The sequence below is a fragment of the Elephas maximus genome, chromosome 3, assembly GCF_024166365.1.
Source record: "Elephas maximus indicus isolate mEleMax1 chromosome 3, mEleMax1 primary haplotype, whole genome shotgun sequence".
In the NCBI taxonomy this organism is placed as follows: Eukaryota; Metazoa; Chordata; class Mammalia; order Proboscidea; family Elephantidae; genus Elephas; species Elephas maximus.
In genome coordinates, this window is record NC_064821.1 from 138,194,711 (window position 1) to 138,200,710 (window position 6,000).

Consider the following 6,000-nt stretch of genomic DNA (forward strand, 5'->3'; position numbering starts at 1 on the left):
ACAATTAACTATTTCAAAATGGTGTATGGACTATAGTGCTGGTTCTGTTTTACTGTGCTCCTAAAATGAAGTAAATAGCTTGATTCTTGGCTTAAATCAATTCAAAATAACTTCCGTAATGTCAAGTGAAATTTGCCTTGTTTTTAGGAAGAAGAAAAAAAGATTTTTTACAATACACTGAGAATATTCAACATTCTTCCAACAACTCCCATTCCCCATAATTCTATTATTATTTCAATCAGCATTTTGTGCAACTTACTTCACCAAGAGAAAATGCAAAAAAGAAAACCGTGTTGAACTCAACCTTGAAAGAATCCTTATAGAACATATCATCTAACTTTTCACCTATGCAGAAATTCATTTAATCATCTCTGAAAAGTGGTCATCTATTTTAACTTTGTCTGAACACTCTTAGTGAAAGGGCATTTATTGTGGACACGATGTTGTTTGCAGCATAACCAGGGATGAATTACCCAGTAAGCAATGTAAGCATGTGCTTAAGGCATCAAAAAAAAAAAAAAAAAAGAAGGAACGCCAGTTGTCCAAAGTAAAGACCCATAGATGCCAAGCAGACAGGACACAAGGAAAAGCAAGCACACAACAATGATTCGAGAAAGACTCAATTCATTATCCTTATTACTTATGGAAGTGGATACTGTTTAGCAGCTTAATTGTGACGAAATCATTGAAGAATTTGTAAGAGCAAAGAATAGAAAGAAATGTTTTTCATTATAACATGCTAGAGATGAAAGAAATATCTAAAAATAAAACAGTAATTTGTTTTCTGTTGATTAAATTTTATTTCATGATATCTTTTCATTTGTTCACTTATAAGTATAGCATTTATTCTGAAACAAACATCAAAACTGAAGTATAAGCCACCTAAAGCAAAACTGATGAAAGTCAATTTTTCATTATGGAAGATCAACAGAATTTTGCATTGATTGTTGAAACAACTAATTCACTGACTCATTTTCTTTATTGTGGAATATTCTTTTTGTAGAAAATGTGCTACATAGCAAAAATCTTAGTACTGGGCATCCACTAAAAATTTTATAATCCAGTTCATCTAATTTCACTAAAACAGCATAGGCCACTTTTTCATTCAATCACTATTATCATAGTCACAGTTGACGTTACATTGTGGATTGCTATGACACACAGACATGTATATATATTGCTGTTGTTGTTAGGTGCCCTTGAGTCGGTTCTTAAAACTGAACAGAACACTGCCCTGTGCTGCTCCATCCTCATGATCATTGTCATGATTGAGACCATTGCTGCAGCCACTGTGTCAATCTATCTCCTCGAGGGTCTTCCTCATTTGTGCTGACCCTCTACTTTAACAAGCATGATTTCCTTCTCTAGGGACTGATTCCTCCTGACAACATGTCCAAAATACGTGAGACAAAGTCTGGCCATCCTTGCTTCTAAGGAGCATTCTGGTTATGCTTCTTCCAAGACAGATCTGTTCATTCTTCTGGCAGTCCATGGTATATTCAATATTCTTTGCCAACACCATAATTCAAAAGCACTGATCCTTCCTTATTCATTGTTCAGCTTTCACATGCATATGAGGTGATTGAAAACACCATGGGTTGGGTTAGAATCACCTTAGTCCTGAAAGTGACATCTTTGTTTTTTAACACACTAAAGAGGCCTTTTGGACCAGATTTGCCCAATGCAATGCGTTGTTTGATTTCTTGACTGCTGCTTCGGTGGATACTGATTGTGAATCCAAGTAAAATGAAGTCTTTGACAACTTCACTCTTTTCTCCTTTTATCATCATGTTGCTTATTGGTCCAGTTGTGGGGAGATATATATATATATATATATATCTAACTCACATATCCCATTCAAAAGTGTAAGTAAACAGAGGAGGGGACACCGCAGATTATCAGTATTTAGGACCCTAATATGCCTTAATCTGACCCTGAGTACAACCAATTGAAAATTCTTTCTGTGGTTTAAGTCCAAATTTGTCTCACCAATTTTTTTACCTTTGCTGTTGTTTCTGCATCCTGGATCAAGAAAGGGCAAACCTATTTGTTGTTTCATGGTCTTTCAAATTTTTGAAGTAGGTTTTCAGTAATTTTTCTTACAGACATCTTTATCTACTTCTTGTGTGACAGTTTGGGCAATACCATGAGTGGCATTCTAGTGGGGGTGTGATCCTCTACACTTAAGACACCAGAACTGAACTTTCTACTTTAGATGTGGACATCCCCCATCAGGGGGATGGTTGACCCCTATGATCTCTTTTTACTGATTTAGAATAATATTTGATTAGCTGTTTCAGCAGCAACGTCACACCGAGTTCACACAGATCTCATGGACAACCACAACTCCAATAACTTTTCCATGGATCTCCTGTCAAGGAAAGCTGCCTTGATGCTACCTACCACTGTGTTATTTTTAAAACAAAATTCAGTTCTATTTTGTTATTTTTGATCCTGAAATTCTATACTTCCATGTTTATGTCTAACATTTAATAACATGTTATCAACTATAACCTCTGTTTCACTGACTATAACTTGACAAACCAGCTTTGTATGACTTTTATTTAACCATTCATGAATAAGACTGGGTCAAAGGGAGCCCTACCACATACCCCTAGAAAACTCTATTCATTTTGGCATGATTCCAGTTTTCTCATATCCTGAAAAATCAACTCTGAATTCAGCTAACTGTATCAACATCTAGCCCACACTTTTCAACTTGTTCATGTGGATATTCTGATTTTTCTGTACTAGTTACTCTCCTAAAATCAAGAAACTCTATGCTTATCAGAGTTCCTAAGCCGACTGCTGCTAACTTCTTAAATGTGTAAATATATATCTTAAATTTATTATGTGCTTTTATATACCTTGTTTCATTTAATCCTCAATTCATCAAGCTGAGGTAAGAAGGAAAGGATTTTTATTACCAGTTAACAAATAAAGAACCTGCAGCTCAAAGATGTTAAGCAACTTGCCCAAGGTCACATGGGTTTTATATGGCATAGTTGCAATGATCTAGTAAGCCAGTTTAGCAAAAGGAGTATGTTTGGCATGACTGTTCTTAGCAAACCCATGATGGCTCCTTAGGGCCATAACATTCTTTCCTAAGTGTTCATCCTGCATGTTTAACAATGCATTTCAAAACACCTCCACTAATTTCATCTATGTGTAGACTCCATAGAAATTTCATAAATATTTCCAAATAAATTGGTAGTTTAAATTTAGAATAATCTTGGCTCTGCCATTTACTCATTGTATGACGTTGGGCAAAATTATTCAATCTCTGTTTGCTTCCATTTCTTCATGTTTAAAATGCAAATAATAACAGTACATCTTGTCCCTGATAAACTTTTAACTCCATTAGGACTGGGAATTTATCTATTTTATTCAGTACTATATCTCTGAGCCTAATACAGTGCCTGATACTTAATATGTGTTGACTGACTTAAAAAGTGTTAATTAAATGAGATAATGGATTTTAAAAAAAAGCCTAACACAACTGTTCATTAAAAACTGTTATTACTGTTTATTCCTTATATGCCTTTCTTTGTGTGGCTTTCCTCTCCTAGAACATGATCTTGCTTTTAATATCTGTCGATCCCCTTCTGAAGTTCTCATTTCCCTTACTTCTCTGTTGCATCTAGCCCTTAGCGCTGTACGTTCGTCACTTTATTATCGACTGTTGTTTGATCAGAAGCCTTTCTATCTTATTTGTCTTTGTATTGTTGCTGCCTGCACAGTTAAAAAAAAAATCAAACCAGTCGCCATTGAGTTGATTCTAACTCACGGCAACACTGTGTGTTGCAAAGAACTGCTCCATAGGGCTTTCAAGGCTTTGACTTTTTAGAAGCAGATTGCCAGTCCTTTCTTCTTAGGCACCTCTGAGTGAGTTCAAACCATCAACCTTTTGGTTAGTAGTCAAGTGCTTAATGGTTTGTGCCATCCTGACTCCTTGCCGGCGCAGTAGTTGTATTTAATTTAATTTAGTTTAATTGAGGAAGGAAGGAAGAGAGGGACCAAGGAAGAGAGGAAAGAATGAAAAGTCTCATCTCTTTATACAGATTGTAGGCTCTGAAAAGTAAGAAATTGCCCCTCATGCACTGTCTTTCTCCCCACAGTACTCATTCCAGTACTGAATCTACAGTCAGAAAACTACATCTCACACGAGGACTAAGAACAAACCTTTAGAGACCATAGAGGATGGAGTTGATATCATCAGTGGATTGATATAAGTGGATACAAGGGGCTAATAAGAAAAAATATTACAGCACATTGTTAGTGGATGAGCAAATCTACAAGCAGAGGAATAGCTCTCCAGGTATCCTGTAAGGGTTTTGACAGAGTTTGCGAGCGTACTGAACCAATCTGTAAGATACTCAGCTGCTGACTCACAGGAAAGGAAAGGTTGCTCATGCAGACTGATTAGCTAGCAGGTTCTATACCTGGTGAATGAACAGATGTCTTAATGAGTCCAAAGTAGAAAACCTTTGTCCTGGAGCTAAGGTTGGGAGAAAGGTCAATGAAGAAAATGAGGTAAACCTGGAGGGCCAATCAGTTGCAGGTCACAGTGGATCAATTACAACCCCATCTGCAAGACTTTCAACCAGAAACTCAGAGTCAGCTCCATCTCCTCTTTTCCTACACTCGCCAGTGGGCCCCAAGACCCATCAATTCGAATAGTAAAATTAGCCATTTCCTTCCTATCCATACTTCCACTGACTTAATTTAGGACTTTCTCATTTCTTGTCTAAAAATTTTCAGTGATCTTTCAACTAATCTTCCTACCTGTGGGCTCGTTCTCTCATCATCAGTGCTACAAGAATTATCTTTTAAATCACAGATATGGTCATGCCATATTCCTAAATAAAATCCTTCACTGCTTTCTTAATTACTTATAGGATAAAGTTCTTGGCATGGCATTCAAGCCCTTTCATTATCTCAACATATTTTCCCAACATCATCTTCCACCACACTCCAATATACCCTACACTTTTAGTCATCACAGATGATTTCCTCAACTTCTATACCTCTTGCCTCTCTCTCAGGTTGGAAAGCTTTCTTCTCTTTCTAGTTCATATTCTTCTGGTATTCTTTAAGACCAAGGTGAAATGTCAAATCCTTCTGAAATATTTTCCTATTCCCCAACTCTTCATTCAAGCACAGATTATTTTTTCCATTTCTGTACTTTCACAGTACTTTTCTCATGCATCTTATTTTGTACCTATAGAATTGTGCACGCCATCGTCTTTATATGCCCCGAAGGCTCTCGATAAGTGCTGAAGATTCTCAATGAATGAATGATGCAAAAACATGTTAAGTAGTGAGAAATGCAATGTGATAATAAAGGAGTTGACGATATATACCCTCTCAGATATTACTTTGAGTTACTCTTACAGAGTCCTATAAATTACTCTAAAACAATGTAACATATATTATTAGGTGATACATATGTAATTATAAATTTTTATGGTCATGTGTTATGATGATTTCTCATTCAGGATCTTTACCTTTCTGAAGCATTCAAATATGATATAAGCATAACCCCATTTATTCATTCAACAAATATCTGTACCTGGCACTGTGGACACTAGGATCATACTGGGGAATAAGAGGCCAAAGTACTCCTATAAAATTTACATTGCAATGACAGTGACAGACAATAAATAAGTAAACAAAAAAATAGAAGGGTGTTATGGACTGAATTATGTCCCAAAAAATATGTATTGAAATCCTGGCCTCATACCTGTAAATATGATCTTGTTTGGAAATATGGCTCTTTTTTTGTGTTAATTAGATCATACTTGAATAGAGTGGGTTCTAAATCTAATCATTTCTGAATTGTAAAAAGAGCAGAATGGACACAAAGACACATGCATGGCAGAAGGCGACACCATATGAGAATCATCTACAAGTCAAGGAAAGTGAAAGATCACTAGCAGACATCAAAAACTAGGAAAGAAGCTCACAGAAGGGACTGACATAACCAAGGCCCCGATTTGG